Source organism: Scyliorhinus canicula, chromosome 3 (genome assembly GCF_902713615.1).
Source record: "Scyliorhinus canicula chromosome 3, sScyCan1.1, whole genome shotgun sequence".
NCBI classification, from domain to species: domain Eukaryota; kingdom Metazoa; phylum Chordata; class Chondrichthyes; order Carcharhiniformes; family Scyliorhinidae; genus Scyliorhinus; species Scyliorhinus canicula.
Genome location: NC_052148.1, coordinates 118,610,692 through 118,633,342, shown reverse-complemented (window position 1 = coordinate 118,633,342; position 22,651 = coordinate 118,610,692). Strand labels below are relative to the sequence as shown.

Here is a 22,651-nt window from a genome sequence, read left to right as displayed (position 1 = left end):
CCCTACTCTTTTCCTGGTTATCCTCTTTTCGTTAATATACTTATAGAATATCTTGGATTCCCCCTAATCCGATCCGCCAGTGCACTTTCATGCCCACCACTTTGCTCTCCTAATTGCATTCTTAAGATCCCTGCCTGCACTTTTATACTCCAGTAAGGCCTTGCTTACTTTCTCCCTTTGGTACCTGCTGAAGTCTCTCTTTTCTTTACTACCAGTCCTGAATATTCCTAGATATCTAGGGTTCTTTGGGTTTTTTGCTCCTACATTTCACCTGCGGCCTGGGGGGCCACATGCGGACCATCTATGTTTTGAGTATGGCCCCCACGAGAACATTTTGTTGACCCTTACATTCCACATTCCTCTGGTTTCCATCCACGTAGCTATTTTCCTGTTGGTCTGACTGAAGTGATATGCACATAAAGCAAGGGCAAGTGAATTGAGTGCGTGATGACACTGGCTGTGTGGGCCACGCTGTTCCTCTGTCTCCAAGCGTAAATAGAATCATAGAATTTAGCAGTGCAGAAGGACGCCATTCAGCCCATCGAGTCTGCACTGGCCCTTGGAACGAGCTCCCTACCCACGCCCACACCTCCACCTATCCCCGTTACCCCAACTTTTTGGACACGATGGGCAATCCACCTAATCTGCACATCTTTGGACTGTGGGAGGAAACCGGAGCACCCGGAGGAAACCCACACAGACATGGGGGAGAATGTGCAGACTCCACACGGACAGTGATCCAAGCCGGGAATCGAACCTGGGACCCTGGAGCTATGAAGCAATTGTGCTAACCACAGTGCTGCCTTTTGTAAATATGGATTTTACTTTTACAACTTGAAGGTGATGATAGTTCTATTAATGTGAAGTGTGGCGATAACAATTGCACACAAAGACTCGAGACATGTACAATCGAGGCTTTATTGCTGTGTGATGCTATTCTTCTCCACGGCAGCTGTAGAATAGGATCTCAGTGACTCACACGCATATTTATACACAAGCTCCCTGTGGGCGGAGCTAGCCGGAAAGGGCTTACCTGGAGGAACCTGTATTACAGGTACAGCCATACATCCCCCTACTCCCAGTACACATATCTACAGTGGTTTTATCACCACGTTAAGTATTTTCTATAACTTGTTATGGAATATTTGGTGTGTATTAAATATATTCAATCTTATTCAAGGGTCATAATTAGGGAACATGCCTGATTTCAATCTTGCGGTCCACTGAGTTGAAGGGAGGCCACTCATGCGGTCCATTCACTAGCCTAGGTTGCCCATCACTGTCCTAAAGGGAACATGTTGGGTCTGTACTCTCCCTATTTCTTTTTTGAACACCCCCCACTGCTTTGCTGTAGATTTTCTCACGAGAAACTGTTCCTGGTATACTTTGGTCAGATCCTGCCTTATTTTTTTTAACATAAATTTAGAGTACCCATTTTTTTTCCAATAAGGGGCAATTTAGCGTGGTTAATCCATCTACCCTGCACATCTTTGGGGTTGTGGGGGTGAGACCCATGCAAACACGGAGAGAATGGATTCTGCCTTATTCTAATAAAATCTGCCTTCCCCCAATCTGAAACCGTTTTTACAGACCATCTTTTTCCTTCTCCATAAACAACTTAAACTGTACTGTGTTGTGGTTGCTATCGCTAAAATGCTTCCCCACTGCCACCTCGAAATATCTGCCCTCTTCGTTCCCCAGAATTAGATCCAGCACTGCACCGTCCTTTGTTGGACTTTCAACATATTGAGATAAAAAAAACTCTTCCGGGTACATTTTATGAAATCCGCCCGCTCTAAACCCTTTAAATCATGATTATCCCAATCAATGTTGGGGAAGTTGAAATCCCCTAATATAACATATTATTATTTTTACACACCTCCTCCCAGTGCGTTATCTACATATCTGCTCCTCTATTGCCCGTTGACTGTTTGGGGGCCTACAATACACTCCCAGAAATGTGACTGCCCCCTTTTTATTCCTAAACTCCAACCACAAAGCCTCATTTGAAGACCATTCCAAGATATCATCTCTCCTTACTGCAGGTAACTGACTCCTTAGTGAGTAATGCGACCCACCGCCTTTTATACCTTTCCCTGTCTCGCCTGAAGATCCTACATCCCAAATGTTGAGTTGCCAGTCCTGCCCCCCCTCCCTCAACCACATCTCTGTGATGGCAACAATATCACAATTCCATATGTCAATCCACCACCTTAACTCATCAGTCTGAACTATAGAACTCCTTGCATTAAAGTAGAGACCATCCAATCTCGCCTTATTCCCTTGGAACTCAACATGGCTAAACTCCTTCTGTCATGGTTCCTTTACAATAGTTACCCGAACAGGTGCCGTAGTGTGGCGCGGCCTGGGGGATTTTCATGTAACTTAATTGCAGTGTTAATGTAAGACTACTTGTGACACTAATAAAGATTATTATTCTAGTATGCTGGGAGAAACTGTTCCCATTGATATAAAGATAGAGAACCAGAAGACATCAGTTAATATGATTGGCAAAAGATTCAATGGCGACATGAGGAAAAGGTGAGAGTGAGTGATTAGGATCTGGAATACTGCTGGGATAGAGGTCGATTCAACTGGGGCTTTCAAAAGAGAATCGGAGTACACAAAGTAGAACATTTGCAGAAATGTGGGTGAAAGAGAGTGGGACTGGGTGAGTTGCTCTTGTAGAGAACTGGCATAAACATGATGGACCAAATGGCCTCCTTTTATGTTGCAACCATCCTTTAATGTTGTAACCATCGCACTGGCGCCAGTACTGTGGGAATTCCATTTTCAGGCACACATGTTCAGATCAGCTAGGACCAGTCATTTCCAAGTTTTACTGTTTTTTTTATCTCTGCACGAAATTAATCTTGTAGAATTAAAGAATACAAATTGAAAACTAAATCCGTTAAATTGTTGTGTATCAGACTCTTTTAAAATCTCGAGGAAGCAAAATCTGGATGTAGAGCAGTTTTGGATGATGGTGCAACCTCTCGTTGGGAGCATTGATTTGCCAGTCTCAATCATGGCTGTTTTCAAGTTGTCACATATGCCTGGCGGGGCGGGTATTGCCGGAAATGACGGAAACAGACCACTTCCGACTCGGTGATGGTGGTTGTTGCTGAAGATCGGCTGGTATTGGGGGGCTTCGGGCTCTTGTCAAAGGTAAACACGGGGGACGGGAGCCGCGGGTTTGGCAGCAGAGGGGCGAGGCCCTGTTCGGGCCTGATTTTATGCAAGGCACTCGATGAACATGTCTGGAAATTTGAACTAAAAATAAAAAAGTGCGGAAAAGCTCAGTCGGTCAGGCAGGCAGCATCTGTGGATGAGATGCAGCCAGAGCCACTAGTGTTTCCAGCATTTTTGTTTATATTTCAGATTTCCAGCAAGTGCAGTATTTTATTTTTGTATTAGGCTTTAAATGACGTCACTGTTTTGTTATAATAAGTTGCTACACTACAAAGTAGGAAATGCCATCTGTTGTATGTTCCTGTTTTAAATTACAGAAGTGATAGTGAGGCCACTTCAGTTTTCTAGCACTGACTGGTTGGGCCTATTTTGAGGAACCATTAAGTGTGATTGTGGATCACTCCGTGTCACTGAACAAGAATCAGCACAATTGCCTCTTTCAAGGGGCAAGCTCTGCCTGCATGCCAGAACTGATGGCAAACTGCTCACCTTAGCAAGATCAAAGTGCATAATATCCTCATCTGTGAGTTGCTGTTTGCTGATGATGCCGTGCTGGTATCCCATACTGAAGTTCACTTGCAGCAGCTTGTAGATAAGATCTTCAGGTCCTGCAAGGAGTTTTAGACTGATGATCAGCGCCAAATTATGGCCTGCATGCAGGTTGCTAACAGCTTCACATATCTTGCATCAACAATTACAAGCAACATATGCCTTGATGCTGAAATCAGTACTAAAATTACCAATGCTGCAACTGTCATGTCATAGTTGAGAGTTTCAATATGGGCCAACAGCAAACGAATTGAAATACATAGCTCCATGTGTACCAGGCCGGTGTTCTCAGCACTCTCCTACAGAGAGAAGCATGGGCATCTTATGCAAACCAGGAAAAGCAGCTGAACATCTTTCACCTCTGCTGCCTCATGCAAATGTTGGGCATCTCCTGGCAGAAGAGAGTGTTGAATCTGGAAGTCAACCAATTTTGGGCATCTCCTGGCAGAAGAGAGTGTTGAATACGGAAGTCAACCAATGTGCAAGGATCTCCAGCATACTTGCACTCTTGTGACAGCATTGACTCTGTTTGCTGGGATATGTGAGCCGAATGGTTGGCAGTCACATCCGCAAAGACATTCTCTAGGACCAGCTTGTTTTTGGCACAAAAACCTCAAGTTGACCAGGATCGGAGTCGATGCATGAGAAGTCCTGGCTGCTGATCAGTGTGCATGGAGTCAAGCAGTCGGGAAGGGTATGGAAAAAGCGGAGGACAAAAGACATATGATGATGGAAAATAGCCCACTGGAAGGAAATGCATGAGTTGACCTTGGGCTAATTTTATTCATCTGTGCCTGCTGCAGAAGCGACAGCCACTCACAAATTAGCCTCTGTCTACAGCCACAATGAGCCGTGGTCAATATAGAAGTACTGATGTCCTGGACGCAGTGCGTTGCCTCCTGAGATCGACAGATGCCATATGTAAAAATAAAACATCTCGTTAAAACAAATGAAAAGTTCCACATTCGTTTTTTTAAAAGTCTGAACAAAAGTCCCAATTAAATCATATTATTCTAGCTGTCCAAGAATCTTTACACCCTCCAGTGCCCACAGGTTGTAATAAAAGGCACACACACCCAGAGACAGAATTGATTGGCAGCCAGGGTGACTACTCTTGCTGGCCAAGCTCATTTCGGATCTGTAACTTTGCAATACCAATTGGTTTGGCCAAATGGTTTGTTTTATGTTGTATGTTCTATGTAATCAAGGTTGCTATGTAGTACTTGTAACAGCTGCATTAGTAAATTGATTTCTTGGAATAATTATTTACTTATCCCATCATGCCATGGCAAAATTTCTTCAGTCTGATCCCACCTTGGACAAAGTCACTGTTACGATGCCAGTTGATGTTATAAGTGGACAGTTATAAGTGGACCCTAAATCGAACTCTGGCTCAAAAGACCATAATTCTTCATTTTTTAAAAAATCGTGGAAGAAGAGTCACAAGACCACTAATTAGTTTTAACAAGAAAAAAATACCTTTATTAAACCTGAAATTGGATTAGAATACAATACTCGGCTAATACTCCCCTTACTCCCCTTAGTTTAGCAATTGCACACAGGTTAGGGTCAGCACGGATTACAATGTACATCTTAATTTACAGTGGTCTCATTATGACAAAAGGTCCATTTAAGCACACAATATGGCTGTGGCGACACTTCCCCTCTGAACCCTAGTGAATGTCAGTGAATTTCTCCTCAAAATCCCCCCAGATGATGATTATACCGTGAGCCACCTTGTCTCACTGAACTTCAGCTTCTACAAGTGATTTCAAATTCCGCTTTCAAAAGTCACACTTTTTAAAATTATGCTTTCCCCCTCCATTGCTTCCATCAAAGTTTTGCTTTCAGGTTTTATACCTCACCCATCAGCTTTCTTTTGTCTTAAAGGCTCTTGTACAAACTCTGAGGTCCAGCCACTTATTTCTACACTTATTTCAAATAATACCTCCCAAACACTAGAATTTCTCACAAACTTCAACACAACTGCAGATATATTTCTGACCTCACGATCCAATGCCTTTTCAGTTCTCTGTGATGTTACTGAAGAGTAATCTGTTCTGATTCCCAATTTCCTCTGTTCTATTAATTCCAGACTTATTGGAAGCCTCTCTTCACTTCTCTAGTTTTCTTCAGTAGCTGAACTTTAGATTTCCAGCATCTGTTCTCTTAACCATTACTCCATAGTATGGCTTTTCTTCTGGCAAGGCTCAGAGCTTTCTAAAACTGACTGCTTCTAGCAGAGCTGTGATAGCTGCCTTTCCTCTCACTACCCATCTCCAACTGCAATCAAATTAGCTAAACTAAAACTTAAAAGATTCTCTACCTTACAAAGCCCCAGTTGTGAAGCAACCACTGCTGGTTTATTTACTATTCACGCCATAGCCCTCTCTAAGTACAGTAGAATCAGAGTTGGAATTGAAACCAACCCCCACACACACAAATACCTTTTACCAGCATGAACCTAACTATAGATTTTACCCTTCCTGGCATAGAAGCATTACATTAAACATACTTAAAAACTATACCATATTTCTAATGTTTACCAATGCAAATATAAATCCCTGAAAACTACCTTTGTTTTCCTAACACCACCAATATCAACCTTTGTGATTACAACTGTGGTGCATAGTCCTTGCCCATATCATCCTCTCCATGGTACTTTATTCGATGGACCATTTCAAGTTACTCCACTGCTGTTCCTTTTCTTTCATCTCTTGGTTTCACTGCAGCCTGTTCTAACACAACTTGCAAAATCCTGTGCTCTCACTGCTACATAGTGTAATTCAAGTTTCCTCAAGGTTCCATTCCTGATTTCTTCTAATTTTTTATCTACATGCTGTTCCATGGTGATATGAACTGACACACATTTTTAAAAAAAACTTTAGATTACCCATTATTTTTCAATTAGGGGCAATTTAGCGTGGCCAACTCCACCTACTCTGCACATTTTTGGGTGTGGGGACGAAACCCATGCAGACACGGGAGAGATGTGCAAACTCCACACGGCCAGTAACCCAGAGCCGGGATCGAACCTGGGACCTCAGCGCCGTGAGCGGTTGTGCTAACAACTAGGCCACCGTGATGCCCGATGAACTGACAACATGGGGATAGTTCCTATATGTATGCCATTGATGGGAGAGGCGGGTGGCGTAGTGTATTGTCGCCTGGACTAGTAATCCAGAGACCCAGAGCACATTGTGGGGACCCCAGTTCGGATCCCTCCACACAGATGGTGGAAATTAAATTGAATAAAAATATGGAATTAAACCCGGCAGAATTGAATAAGGTATTCCGGGACTTCTATCGTAAGCTATGTATACTTCGAGCCGCCGGAAGAACCGGAGGGGATGAAAAAGGTTTCTGGACGGGTTAACATTCCAACAGTAGGTGGGGGGGGCGAGTGAAGAGCGGGGGCCCCGATTAGAGTAGAGGAGGTATTGGGGGGGCCTTAAGGCCATGCAGTCGGGGAAGTCCCCGGGGCCGGATGGATACCAGTAGAGTTTTATAGGAAGTTCTCGAGATGGTGGGCCCGGTCTTTGCGAGGGTTTTTAATGAGGCAAGGGGCAGAGGGACCCTGCCGCCGACAATGTCACAAGCCACCATATCACTGATATTGAAGCGGGGTAAAGACCCGGAGGCGTGCGGGTCCTACAGGCCAATCTCCCTGATTAATGTAGACGCCAAGCTCCTGGCAAAGGTACTGGCGGGTAGAATGGAGGACTGTGTACCGGAGGTGATTGGGGAGGATCAAACGGGGTTTGTGAAAGGTAGGCAGCTGGCGGCCAACCTGAGAAGATTACTTCATGTGATAATGATGCCCCCAGTGAGTAGGGAGGTGGAGGTAGTGGTGGCAATGGACGCCGAGAAGGCCTTTGACCGGGTGGAGTGGGACTATCTATGGGAGGTGCTCGGACGGTTTGGGTTCGGGGAGGGATTGGTGGACTGGATCAAATTATTATATCAGGCCCCGAGGGCCAGCGTCAGGACCAACAGAGAAGTGTCGGAGTATTTTAGGTTGTACCGAGGGACCAGACAGGGCTGCCCGCTCTCCCTGCTGCTGTTTGCGCTGGCCATAGAGCCGCTGGCGATTGCACTGAGAGCCGCAGAGGGTTGGAAGGGGATGGTGAGGGGCGGGGTTGAACATAGGGTTTCTCTTTATGCAGACGACCTGCTCTTATATGTGTCGGACCCAGTGGCCGGGATGGGAACTATACTGGGAATGCTGAAGAAGTTCGGCCAGTTCTCAGGATACAAATTAAATACGGTCAAGAGTGAAATGTTTGTGGTACAGGCAAGGGGTCAGGAGAACAGATTGAGAGGGCTACCGTTTAGGCTGGTTGAGGAAAATTTCCGGTATTTGGGAATCCAGGTGGCACGAGACTGGGGCAGGCTGCACAAGTTACATTTGGCCAGGGTGGTGGAGCAAATGAAGGGAGAGTTTCGGAGATGGGATGCACTCCCGCTGTCGCTGGCAGGGAGGGTGCAGACTGTAAAGATGACAATCCTCCCTCGATTTTTGTTTATTTTTCAGTGCCTCCCGATCTTTATCCCACAGTCCTTCTTCAAAAGAGTTAACGGGCTGATCATGAGCTTTGTCTGGGCGGGAAAATCCCTGCGGGCTGAAGAAGGCGATGTTGGAGAGGAACCGCAGCGAGGGAGGGCTGGCTTTGCCGAGTCTGATCAATTATTACTGGGCGGCCAACATCGCTATAATAAGGAAGTGGATGGTGGGTACGGGGTCTATTTGGGAGCGGGTGGAGGCGGCTTCGTGCAGGGGCTCCAGCTTGGCAGCCCTGGTCACGGCTCCTCTACCGCTGCCGCCGGCCAAGTACACCACCAGCCCGGTACTGGTGGCGACCCTGCGGATATGGGGCCAGTGGAGGCGACCCTGCGGATATGGGGCCAGTGGAGGAGGCATGTGGGGGAGATAGGGGCGTCTGTCTGGGCGCCAATCTGCGACAACCATCGGTTTGCCCCCGGGGAGTATGGATGGGGGGTTCCGAGTATGGCGGCGGGCGGGGGCGGGAAGGGTGGGTGATATGTTTCTGGAAGGGAGCTTTGCGAGTCTGAGGAGCTTGGAGGAGAAATTTGAGTTGGTAAGGGGAAATGATTTTAGATACCTACAGTTGTAGGACTTTGTTCGTAGACAGGTCCCTTCTTTCCCACGCCTCCCGCCAATGGGGATCCTCGACAGAATAGTCTAGGAGGGAAGAAGGGGAGGGTAGAGTCTCGGGTATATATAAGGTGCTCATGAGGGAGGAAGGGTCCCAGACAGAAGAACTGAAACTTAAATGGGAGGAGGAGCTTGGCGGGGAAATGGAGGATAGGCTGTGGGCAGAGGCCCTGAGTAGGGTAAATTCGACCGCGACATGTGCTAGGCTCGGGCTGATTCAATTTAAGGTCGTTCACCGGGCCCATATGACGGTGGCTCGGATGAGCATATTCTTTGGGATAGAGGACAAATGCGCTAGGAGGACCAGCGAACCACGTGCACATGTTTTGGGCATGCCCTAAGCTGAGGGGGTACTGGGAGGGATTTGCGGGGGTCATGTCCCGGGTACTAAAAACAAGGGTGGTGATGAGTCCAGGGGTGGCAATTTTTGGGGTTTCGGAGGACCCGGGGGTCCAGGGGGAGAAAGAGGCCGATGTTTTGGCCTTTGCTTCCCTGATAGCCCGGCGACGAATACGAATGGCGTGGCGGGACTCAAAGCCCCCGAAGACTGAGTTGTGGCTTGCGGACATGTCGAGTTTCCTGGGTATGGAGAAAATTAAGTTCGCCCTGAGGGGATCTGTACAGGGGTTTGCCCGGAGGTGGCAACCATTTATTGACTTCTTTGCGGGAGAGTGAGCGTCAGCGCGGGGGGGTAGAGTAGAGTAGGAGGGAAAATATGGCGGTTAGTACCGGTGGGAGAGGAGCGAGCTTGTGCAATATGTTATGATTGAAGTATTGAAAGTACATGGATGTTTGCACATTTTTGCCTTTTTTTGCTTTCTTTCTGATGATGTCCGTAACTGTTTATAAAGCCAAAAACTACCTCAATAAAATTGTTTATTAAAAAAAAATATGGAATTAAAAGTAAGATGACCATGAAACAATCGTCGATTGTCATAAAAAGACCATCAAGGCACTAAGGTCCTCTAGGGAAGGGAATCTGCCGTCCTTTACAGCAATGTGGTTGATTTTAAAATACCCTCTGAAATGAATGCTGGCCTAGCTAGTGATGCCTACCTACATCCTTTGAATGAACAAAAATAGTTCCCTCTTTTTAAAAAAAAATAATTTTTATTGAAATTTTTTACAGAAAATATAACAACAAACAATGAAAAGCACCAATAAAACACCATAATAACTGTAACACCCCCAAGACCGTAGCAACGCATGTATCTCGCCCCCCCCCACCCACCCAAACCCAGTAAACAACAAGAAAACCTAAAAATAAATTAAATAAACATAGTCAACGCCCCCCCCCCCCCCCCCCCCCCCAGGTTGCTGCTGACCCAGTACCCTATCGCTGAGCCAGAAAGTCGAGGAAAGGTTGCCACCGCCTAAAGAACCCTTGTACCGATCTCTCAGGGCAAATTTGACCTTCTCCAGCTTAATAAATCCCGCCATGTCATTGATCCTGGTCTCCACGCTTGGGGGTCTCGCATCCTTCCACTGTATCAAGATCCTCCGCTGGGCTACTAGGGACGCAAAGGCCAGAACACCGGCCTCTTTCGCCTCCTGCACTCCCGGCTCCACCCCAACCCCAAAAAATCGCGAGTCCCCAGCCTGGCTTGACCCTGGATCCTACCACCCTCGACACCGTCCTCGCCACCCCCCTTCCAGAACTCCTCCAGTGCCGGGCATGCCCAGAACATATGGGCATGGTTCGCTGGACTCCCCGAACACCTGACACACCTGTCTTCGCCCCCAAAGAACCTACTCATCCTAGACCCGGACATGTGGGCCCGGTGCAGCACCTTGAATTGGATGAGGCTAAGCCGCGCACATGAGGAGGAAGAGTTAACCCTCTCCAGGGCATCAGCCCATGTCCCATCTTCGATCCGTTCCCCCAGTTCCCCCTCCCACTTAGCCTTTAGCTCCTCTACTGATGCCTCCTCCACCTCCTGCATTACCTTGTAGATATCAGATATCTTCCCATCCCTGACCCAGTCCCCCGAAAGCACCCTGTCACTCACCCCCCTCGCGGGAAGCAAAGGGAATCCCTCCACCTGCCGCCTAGCAAACGCCTTTACCTGCAGATACCTGAACATGTTCCCCGAAGGGAGCCCAAATTTCTCCTCCAACTCCCCCAGGCTCGCAACCCTCCCCTCAATGAACAGGTCCCTCAGCTGTCTGATGCCCGCTCTGTGCCAACCCTGGAACCCCCCCCATCAATGTTCCCCAGGACGAATCAATGGTTCCCCCTTAGCGGAGCCTCCATCGAGCCCCGCTATGTCGCCTCCACTGCCCCCAAATCTTGAGGGTAGCCGCCACCACCGGACTCGTGGTATACCTCGTAGGAGGGAGCGGCAACGGCGCCGTTACCAGGGCCCCCAGGCTTATGCCTCCACAGGACGCCACCTCCAACCATTTCCATGCTGCCCCTCCCCCTCCATCACCCACTTGCGCACCATCGACACATTGGCTGCCCAATAATACCCCGAGAGATTGGGTAACGCCAGCCCCCCACCATCTCTACCCTGCTCCAAGAAGACCCTCTTCACCCTTGGGGTCCCATGCGCCCAAACAAAGCTCATGATGCTGCTAGTCACCCTCCTAAAAAAGGCCCTAGGGATAAAGATGGGCAAACACTGAAAAAGGAACAAGAACCTCGGGAGAACCGTCATTTTGACGGACTGCACTCTACTCGCCAGCGATAGCGGTACCATGTCCCACCTTTTGAATTCCTCCTCCATCTGCTCCACAAGCCTGGTAAAATTAAGCTTATGGAGAGTCCCCCAACTCCTGGCCACCTGCACCCCCAGGTATCTGAAACTCTTCACTGCCCTCTTTTTTAAAAATAATTTTTATTGGAATTTTTTACAGAAAATATAAAAATATAACAACAAGTATAGCAACAAGCAGTAATATGCAACTAACAGCCCCATAACACCCACAATTCCCCCCAAACTGTAACATCACATGTATCACACTCCTCCCACCCGCCCCCCCACAAGAGAATTTAACCATAAATTAAAATTAAATAAATCAAATTTAAATAAAATAAGGAAACATAATCAACGTCCCCCCCCCCCCCCCCACCCCCCCAGGTTGCTGCTGCAACTGTCCCAGTACCCTATCGTTGAGCCCGAAAGTCGAGGAAAGGTTGCCACCGTTTAAAGAACACTTGCACCGATCCTCTCAGAGCGAATTTGACCTTCTCAAGCTTAATGAAGCCCGCCATGTCATTGATCCAGGTCTCCATGCTTGGGGGGCCTCGCGTCCTTCCATTGTAGCAAAATCCTTCGCCGGGCTACTAGGGGCGCAAAGGCCAGCACACCGGCCTCTTTCGCCTCCTGCACTCCCGGCTCTACCCCAACCCCAAAGATCGCGAGTCCCCATCCTGGCTTGACCCTGGATCCCACCACCCTTGACACCGTCCTCGCCACCCCCTTCCAGAACTCCTCCAATGCCAGGCATGCCCAGAACATATGGGCATGGTTCGCTGGACTCCCCGAGCACCTGACACACCTATCTTCACCCCGAAAGAACCTACTCATCCTTGTCCCAGTCATGTGGGCCCTATGCAGCACCTTGAATTGAATGAGGCTAAGCCGCGCACACGAGGAGGAAGAATTTACTCTCTCCAGGGCATCAGCCCATGTCCCGTCTTCGATCTGTTCCCCCAGTTCCCCCTCCCACTTCGTTTTCAGCTCCTCTGCTGACGCCTCTTCCACCTCCTGCATAAGCTTGTAGATATCGGATATATTCCCCTCCCCGACCCAGACCCCCGAAAGCACCCTGTCACTCACCCCCCTCGCGGGGAGCGCAGGGAATCCCTCCACCTGCCGTCTAGCAAATGCCTTTACCTGCAGATATCTAAACATGTTTCCCGGAGGGAGCCCAAATTTCTCCTCCAACTCCCCCAGGCTCGCAAACCTTCCGTCGATAAACAGGTCCCTCAGCTGTCTGATGCCCGCTCTATACGATCCCTGAAATCCCCCATCCATGTTCCCTGGGGCGAACCTATGGTTCCCCCTTAACGGAGCCTCCATCGAGCCCCCCACTTCTCCCCTATGTCGCCTCCACTGCCCCCAAATCTTGAGCGTAGCCGCCACCACCGGACTCGTGGTATACTTCGTGGGAGGGAGTGGCCATGGCGCCGTTACCAGGGCCCCCAGGCTTGTATCCCCACAGGACGCTCTCTCCATCCGTTTCCATGCTGCCCCCTCCCCCTCCATCACCCACTTACGCACCATCGACACGTTGGCCGCCCAGTAGTACCCCGAGAGGTTGGGCAACGCCAGCCCCCCCATCTCTACTCTGCTCCAAGAAGACCCTCTTCACCCTCGGGGTCCCATGCGCCCAAACAAATCCCATGATGCTGCTGGTCACCCTTTTAAAAAAGGCCCTAGGGATAAAGATGGGCAAGCACTGGAAGAGGAACAAGAACCTTGGGAGAACCGTCATTTTGACGGATTGCACTCTGCCCGCCAGCGATAGCGGCACCATGTCCCACCTTTTAAATTCCTCCTCCATCTGTTCCACTAGTCTGGTGAAGTTAAGCTTATGAAGAGCCCCCCAACTCCTGGCCACCTGCACCCCCAGGTACCTGAAACTCTTCACTGCCCTCCTGAAGGGGAGCCTCCCAATTCCCTCCTCCTGATCTCCCGGGTGCACTACAAATACCTCGCTCACCTCTGCCCCCTTCCACACCACATTCCCACCCTTATCCGTCACTCCACCAATTTCCCTAGCCGCATCCCGCCTGCGGAGCTGATGCGCCAACATCCTGCTCGCCTTCTCCCCATACTCGTATACCGCGCCTTGCGCCCTCCTCCACTGTGTCTCCACTATTCTGGTGGTCAGCAAGTCGAACTTGGCCTGCAAACTACGCCGTTCCCCCAGCAACCCTTCCTCCGGTGCCTCCGCGTACCTCCTATCCACATCCAGGAGCTCCCCCACCAGTCTCTCTCTCTCCCTCCTTTCGCTATGGGCCCGGATGGAGATCAGCTCCCCCCCGGATCACTGCTTTCAGAGCTTCCCAGACCATCCCCATCCGGACCTCCCCCGTGTCGTTGGTCTCAAGATACCCCTCAATACTTCCCCGGACCCTCCTACACACCTCCTCATCAACCAGCATCCCCACATCCAGATGCCACAGCGGGCGCTGGTCCTGCGCCTCCCCCATCTCCAGATCAACCCAGTGCGGAGCATGGTCTGAGATTGCTATAGCCGAATACTCGGCATCCTGCACCTTCGGGATCAATCCCCTGCTCAGGACGAAAAAAAATCTATTCGGGAGTAAACCCTATGTACATGGGAGAAAAAGGAATACTCCCGCGCCCTCGGCCTCCCTAACCTCCAGGGGTCCACCCCTCCCATCTGGTCCATAAACCCCCTCAGCACCTTGGCTGCCGCCGGCCTCCTACCCACCTTGAACTGGACCGGTCCGGTGGGGGATCTAGCACCGTGTTAAAATCTCCCCCCATGATCAGGCCCCCTGCCTCCAGGTCCGGAATGTGGCCCAACATATGCCTCATAAAGCCAGGATCATCCCAATTCGGGGCATACACATTTACCAGTACCACCTTCTCTCCCTGCAACCTACCCTTCACCATAATAAATCTGCCCTCCTTGTCCGCCACCACCTCAGACGCCTCGAACGCCACCCTCTTCCCCACCAGAATCGCCACCCCCCGGTTCTTCGCGTCTAATCCTGAGTGGAAAACCTGCCCCACCCACCCCTTCCTCAGACGAACCTGGTCCGCCACCTTCAAGTGGGTCTCCTGGAGCATAGCCACGTCCGCCTTCAGCCCCTTCAAATGAGCCCAACCGGCCCATTCAGCCCCCTCACATTCCAGGTGATCAGCCGGATCAGAGGGCACCCCGCCCCCCTCCCCCACCGATTAGCCATAGCTCATCGACTGCTCGTCCCAGGCCAGCACACCCCGCCCGACCCGTTCCCCATGACAATACCGCCTCCCCTCTACCCTCCCGGCCCACACCAGCTCCCTCCTGGCCCTTCCAGCAGCAACCCGGTATTCCCCCCCCCCGCAGGCTAGGACCCCTCCTAGCCGCGACGCACCCTCCATGGTACTTCCGTGAGTCAGCTGACTTCTGCTGACCCCGACAACTCCCGCCAAAACCCGGCCCTTCCCGACATGGGGTCATCCCCCCATCTGCCACACCTCCTTGGCGCCGCTTCAGCGTGGGAAAAAACGAGTAGAGGCCACGCCCCCACCGCCAGCTCCAACCCTCCTGCCCCGCAGCACGGGAAACCAGAGGAAAGCCCGCGCTTTCACACTGCCCCATCCCACCCTTCTGACGCAGCACCCAAATTCCAGCTCCACCCCATCCCCCAGCTCCGTACAGAAGAAAAAACAAACCCCCAACATTCCCCACATACACAAAACCATACCCAACAGACCCACAGAGCAAAAACCAGCATAAAAAAACACATGTCAAAATTACAAAAACAGCAACAGCAAAAACAGCAACGACCGTAGTACACCGGACCCCGCAGCCCCCAGACCCTAGTTCGAGTCCAGCTTCTCCGCCTGTACAAAGGCCCACGCCTCCTCCGGGGACTCGAAGTAGTGGTGCTGGTCCTTATATGTCACCCACAGACGCGCAGGCTGCAGCATGCCAAATTTGACCTGCTTGGCATGCAGCACCGCCTTCGTCCGGTTGAACCCGGCCCGCCGCTTAGCCACCTCCGCACTCCAGTCCTGGTAGATTCGCACTACCGAATTCTCCCACTTGCTGCTCCTCTCTTTCTTGGCCCAGCGCAGCACACACTCCCGGTCACTGAATCGATGGAACCGCACCAGCACCGCCCGCGGGGGGTTCATTCGTCTTGGGCCACCTGGCCAGCACTCTGTGGGCCCCCTCAAGCTCCAGGGGCAAATGAAAGGACCCCCGTTCCCATCAACGAGTTCAGCATCGTGGCCACATAGGACGGAAGATCCGACCCCTCCAGCCCCTCCGCCAGGCCCAGGATCCTCAAATTCTTTCGCCTCGTGCGAAAGTCCAGCTCCTCCAAGCGGTCTTGCCACTTCTTGTGAAGTGCCTCGTGCATCTCCACCTTCCCCACGAGGACCACGGCCTCCTCACGATCAGCGGCCTGCCGCTGCAACTCCTGAATGGTCGCCCCCCTGGGCTGTCTGGGTCTCAAGCAGCTTGTTGGTAGTCGCATTCAGGGAGTCCAGCAACTCAGCCTTCAGTTCCGCAAAACAGCGCAGAAGAGCAGCTTGTTGCTCCTGCACCCACTTCCACCAGTCCTCGGGTGCTCCGCAGGCCGCCATTTTGTACTCCTTCCCCCGCTTTTTCTGGGGAGCTGCTGCAGCCTTTTCCTTTGCCCCACTCCGTGTGCGCACCATAAATTCGGGGAATGTTCCTCCAAACACCTCCCCCCACCGGGAATCGTCGAAACAGCGCCGTTTGGGGCCCTAAAACAGGCCCGAAAGTCCTTTGATAGCGGGAGCTGCCGAACGTGTGGCTTAGCTCCGCATCACCGCAACCGGAAGTCATAATTCCCTCTTCTTGACCACAATCAGGTTGTTAGGCTTATCTGGTGCCAAATTATGGAGAATGTTTGTTTGATTTTCAATCTAATTCCACCCCCTCTGCTGTTGCTCAGTCTGGTTGAATCAGACTCTGTTCCTCAGTTCTGTTTGGCCTTACCTTCAAGGTCCTCATACTATCAATCATTCCAGTTGTTCAATTGCCCTCCTTTGACTTGCCTCGCTTGCCAGCTGATGAAACATTCATCTAATCTAATTTTGTTGCCTCATCAATACTGCCTCAATTGGTGTCCCCAGCTTTTCTCTGTGCAAGTTGTAACTCATTTTAATGGTTTGTCACATTTAGTAAGTCCTACCTTTATGTATAATGCCTATCCCTATAGATCTTCATTGGTTTTAGTCCCTTGATGCATTTAGTTCAAAGTCCTTGTTCTTTATTAGGCATTGTTCCACAGCTTCGCCCCACCCAACTCTACAATGTTTCACAGCTGTAAGTGCCATCATGCATCCTCTTCACTCTGGTTCCCATCTGTTCATCATCTGAATTTTTATCTACCTAAACCCTTCTGTCTTTCCATCTTTCTTCATAGCCACCTCAAACCACCTCCTATGTCTGTGTTTTTGTTAATTCCCCTAAGTTCTCATTGATTGTTCAGTAAGGGATTATTTACCTTGAAGGCGCTGTATAAGTACATATTATTGTCCTTTTAGGCCATGTTAAATTTCTAGAAACATCTAACATATTACATAGAACATAGAACAGTACAGCACAGAACAGGCCCTTCGGCCCCTCAATGTTGTGCTTTTGATCACCCTACTCAAACCCACGTATCCACCCTATACACGTAACCCAACAGGAAGAATTTGAACTGAGCCATGAGTTGATGTAATTTTGATTTTAGAAAACTTTGATGGCAACAGCTTCTTTGTGCTTTATGAAATTGTTTAAACTGCATTTTATCATTACAAAGTACAGGCTTGATGTAAAATTAACTTACTTACCCCGACCAATCTTCATCTACTAATCTTAATTTAGATTTGATTCATGAATTGTCAGTATGGATTCAAAAGAGAAAATCTTGCTTGACCAGCCAGATTGATTTTTTTGAGGAGGTAAAAGAGAGAGTAGGGAGTGGTAGAGCAGTCAATGTAATTTATCTGGATTTTTGACAAGGCCTTTATCTAAGATGCCTCATAATAGACTAATGAATAAGGTCAGCGGATGTGGAGTTCAGGACAGGTGCCGAGTAGATCGCCAGCCGGCTTGACTTTATGACAGAGAGCAGAGAATGAGAGTAAAGGGTTAGTTATTCAGAGTGGCATAAAGTGATCAGTGATGTTGTACAAGGATCAGTTCTGGGACCTCTGCTGTTCGCAATTGGTTTGGATTTTTAGAATCAAAAACACAATTTCGGAATTTGCAGATGACATCAATTAGGGGGGAATAGTCATTACTCACATGGACTGGGCTTGCTTATGGACTTATAATGACTTATATTTTGTGCCTGTGTAACCCAGACATATAGCTCTCTTCTTGAGTGAAATGTTTTGTTTGGAACTTCACGTATAGCACTACACGTTTGTCTGGATTTTGATCAGATGATTGGACAATGCTTACTGTTCATTCGGCTTCCAGCTACCGATAGACATTTTGTGGTTATTGCCTGGCAGCTTACTGTTGTCGGCATCTGATCTACTGTAGTGCCCCCACTTTGGGGGATTTGGGACCTGTGTGAAAAGGCAAGCACCAATCTGTCTCTTCAACCATTCAGATTAAGATCTTTACACAGACACACAAGAGTCTAAACCAGGAAGTGTAAGTGAGAATATTAATTCAATCCAAAATTATGTGCTGAAAGAAAAATAAAGAGAGGGAAAGAAAGATGGAATTGAGAGCTAAAAGAGACAAGTTAAATACATGTCATTAATTTTTAAAATCTCCAACAACAATCAAAATTTGGAAGAATGAGATTCCATGTCGTCAGAATAATTTCTCAGTGTGAGAAAGATTGCTTGGTCATAATTGAGATGTTGTTAAAAATTCACTCACATATGAATGGACAAGCCCAAACAATGTTGTGGTATGTTAAGTGGGCAGCTAGTGGGACTTCCGGTGGCGGCCATGGAGGAGTAGGTAGCACATTTGATAGCTCCCGCCTGTGACGGACGTTTGGACCTTTTCCCCCTTTTTTTCCGGATTTTATGGGATAAATCGGTGAAGAGTGAGACAGTGAGGAGAAGTCCCCGCTGGTGTATGGAGAATTGGACCAGAAGTGGCCGTGTGAGAAGGCAAAGTCCTATAAGGAAGACGCGAGCAGAGCTGGCAACGCAGGAAAGCATGGCGGAGAAGCAGGGCCGCGGGGAGATGGCACAGTGGTCGAAATAGCAGCTGGTGAAGGTTTTCAAAGATTGCTTCGCCAAGCTGAAGAAGGTGGTAGCATAGTGGTTAGCACAATTGCTTCACAGCTCCAGGGTCCCAGGTTTGATTTCCCCGCTGGGTCCTATCTGTGCGGAGTCTGCATGTTGTCCCCATGTGTGCGTGGGTTTCCTGCAGGTTCTCCGGTTTCCTCCCATAGTCCAAAGATGTGCGGGTTGGGTGGATTGGCCATGCTGAATTGCCCTTAGTGTTCAAAAAGTGGGGGTTGCTGGGTTACGGGGATAGGGTAGATACGGGAGCTTGAGTGCGTTGCTCTTTGTAAGGGCCGGTGCATGCCGACTTGATGGGCCGAATGGCCTCCTTCTGCACTGTAAAGTCTATGATTCTATAAAGGACATGCTGGACCCGATTAAGGCTTAGATTGATCAAGTTGCGCAGAATCAAGAGACCCACGGAAGAGCGATCCAAGAGGTGGGGAAAAAGGTGTCCGAGCACAAGGAGTACATAACTGTGCTGGAGACCAAGGTGGAAATGATGAACGTCCGCCAGAAAATAATGCAGGAGAAGCTGGAGGACCTGGAGAACAGGTCCAGGAGGCAGAATCTTAGAATTGACGGCCTCCCTGAAGGCAGTGAGGGGTCGGATGCGAGGACTTGTGTGATTGACATGCTGGAGAAGTTGATGGGGACTGAGACGTTCGCATGGCCCCTGGAAGTGAATAGAGTGGACAGACCCCTCGCGAAGAAGCCCCGAGCGAACGAGCCGCCGAGGACCCTGGTGGTATGCTTTCACTGTTTCCTGGACAAGGAAAACTTTCTGCGGTGGGCCAAGAAGGAACGGAGCAGCAAATGGGAGAAGTGTGAGCTGCGCATTTATCAGGACCTGGGAGCGGATCTGACCAAGAGGCGAGCTGGGTTTAATCGGGCAAAATAGCCCTCTTTAAGAAGGTGGTGAAGTTTGGGATGCTGTACCCAGCCTGTGTGTGGATCACACATGAGGAACGGGACTTCTACTTCGAAACACCAGACAAAGTATGGACTTTTATTAAAGAAAAGAGGCTGGAGGTGAATTAAAAGACACTGAAGCCTTGGAGAAGTACTGTGGTGGCGATTTGTTGTGCTGGGTTGTATAATATAAGTAGTGCTATGTGTAATAAGGGGCAGTTTGGATCGCTAAAGGTAACTTTGTCTTGCAGGAAGCTGATTAGAGGGGGGATGGGCTTTGGGGTTGGTTCGGTTTCTTGGGTGATTATTTTTCTAAAGTGGCTGTTTCTTCACTGTTTTTTCTGATGCTTGTTTACTGGGGAATGTGATGCTTTTAAAATGTTTGTCCATGTGGGGGGAGAGGGGAGAGAACAATGGGGAGACAGACCGCTTGGTGCCAGGGGTGGGCGCTATCAAGTCAACATTGGTCAGCTGACTCTCGGAAGCGCAGTGTGAGGTGAGCAGGTGTTAAGCTGGAGCTTGACTTGGGAGGTTGGGTTTCTAGTGTTGTTGCTTGGGGGGGGGGTGCTTTGCTGACAGGGGAGGAACTGTTACGAGGAGACAAATGGAGGTCGGGAACGGCGAATGCTCGAGGGGGGGGGCGGGGCTCAAGGAGGCGGAGGGCACGAGCTAGAGGCTGGCCTAAAAAGGGTGATGGCTAGTTGGTAATTTAGACAAACGTTTGAGGAAATTGGGAGGGCAAAAAGGGGGCATGAGCTGGCTTTGGCCGAGAGGATTAAGGTGAATCCAAAGAGATTCCATATTCAAGGTAAAAGAATAACTGGAGAGAGAATAGGACCCCTCCAGGACTAAGGTGGACACATATGTGTGGAACCGCAGGAGATGGGCGAGGTTCTCAATGAATATTTCTCGTCTGTGTTTACCGTGGAGAAAGACATCAAACTTGGGAACCTGGGAAGGTTAGTGGTGATATATTGGGGTCAGTTTGCATTTTAGTAGAGGCTCACAGACCGCATATTTTGGTTGGAGCAGCAATTGGATGCACTTAGGAGCATGCAGATGGCGGAAAGCGTCATAGATAGCAGTTACATAGATGTGGTCACACCCAAAGTGCAGGCAGAGAGATGGGTGACCACCAGAAGGGGCAGGCAGTTAGTACAGGAATCCCCTGTGGTTGTCCCCCTCTCGAACAGGTATAATCCTTTGGATACTGTTGGGGGGAATAGCCTATCAGGGGAAAACAGCAGCCAGAGCAGTGGCACCATGGCTGGCTCTGATGTTCAGCAGGGAGGGTCAAAGCGCAGAAGAGCAATAGTTATAGGCGACTCTATAATCAGGGGCACAGAAAGGAACTTCTGTGGGTGAAAGAGGCTCCAGGATGGTAGTTGCCTCCCTGGTGCCAGGGTCCAGGATGTCTCAGAACGGGTAGCGGGCATCCTGAAGGGGGAGGGCAAACAGGCAGAGGTTGTTGTACATATTGGTACTAACGACATAGGCAGGAAGGGAGATGAGATTCTGCAGCAGGAGTTTAGGGAGCTAGGCAGAAAGTTAAAAGACAGCACCTCAAGGGTTGTAATCTCGGGATTACTCCCTGTGCCACATGCCAGTGAGGCTAGAAATAGCAAGATAGAGCAGTTAAACACGTGGCTAAACAGCTGGTGTAGGAGGGAGGGTTTCAGTTATCTGGACCACTGGGAGCTCTTCCGGGGCAGGCATGACCTGTATAAGGACGGGTTGCATCTAAACTGGAGAGGCATAAATATCCTGTCTGCGACGTTTGCTAGTGTCACACGGGAGGATTTACACTAGTATGCCACGGGGGTGGGTACTGGAGCAATAGGTCAGAAGGTGAAAAGATTGAGTGAGAACTAGGGAATAGAGCCACTATGGCTCTGAGGAAGAGCAGACAGGGAGATGTTGCTAAAAACAGCGGGACTGGTGGCCTGAAGTGCATATGTCCCGTATCAGCCTCCCCGAACTGGCGCCGGAATGTGGCGACTAGGGGTTTTCACAGTAACTTCATTTGAAGCCTACTTCGGACAAGTGATTTTCATTTTTTTTTCATATGTTTTAATGCAAGAAGTATAACAGGGAAGGCAGAAGAATTTAAGAGCTTGGATTAGTACTTGGAACTATGATGTTGTTGCCATTACAGAGACCTGGTTGAGGGAAGGACAGGATTGGCAGCTAAACGTTCCAGGATTTAGATGTTTCAGGCGGGATAGAGGGTGATGCAAAAGGGGTGGAGGAGTTGCGCAACTGGTTAGGGAGAAGATGACAGCTGTACTGTGGGAGGACACCTCAGGGGGAAGAAACGCTATATGGATAGAGATCAAGAATAAGAAGGGTGCAGTCATTATGTTTGGGGTTTACTACAGGCCTCCCAACAGCCAGCGGGAGGTAGAGGAGCAGATAGGTAGACAGATTTTGGAAAGGAGTAAAATCAACAGGGTTGTTGTGATGGGAGACTTTAACTTCCCCAATATTGACTGGGACTCACTTAGTGCTCGGGGCTTTGACGGGGCAGAGTTTATAAGGAGCATCCAGGAGGGCATCTTAAAACTATGTGGATTGTCCAACTAGGGAAGGGGCTGTACTGGACCTGGTGTTGGGGAATGAGCTCGCCCAGTGGTAGAAGCTTCAGTTGGGGAGCATTTCGGGAACAGTGACCACAATTCAGTAAGTTTTAAAGTTCTGGTGGAGAAGGATAAGAGTAGTCCTAGGGTGAATGTGCTAAATTGGGGGATGGCTAATTATATCAATATTAGGCGGGAACTGAAGAACCTAGATTGGGGGCGGATGTTTGAGAGTAAATCAACATCTGACACGGGGAGGCTTTCAAATGTCAGTTAAAAGGAATTGAGGATCGGCACATTCCTGTGAGGAAGAAGGATAAATATGGCAAATTTTGGGA

The 22,651-nt window shown here is 49.4% G+C and overlaps 1 protein-coding gene across 1 annotated transcript in view; it reads left to right on the top strand.

Moving 5' to 3' along the window:
• Positions 1–3,086: 3,086 nt before the first annotated feature.
• The window catches only part of exoc1 (exocyst complex component 1), a 174,832-nt gene continuing 155,267 nt past the window's right edge, over positions 3,087–22,651 (top strand). Inside the window, exon 1 of the mRNA XM_038791157.1 lies at positions 3,087–3,168. The gene's annotated coding sequence lies outside the window, so the exon portion shown is untranslated. The remainder of the gene's footprint in view (positions 3,169–22,651) is intronic.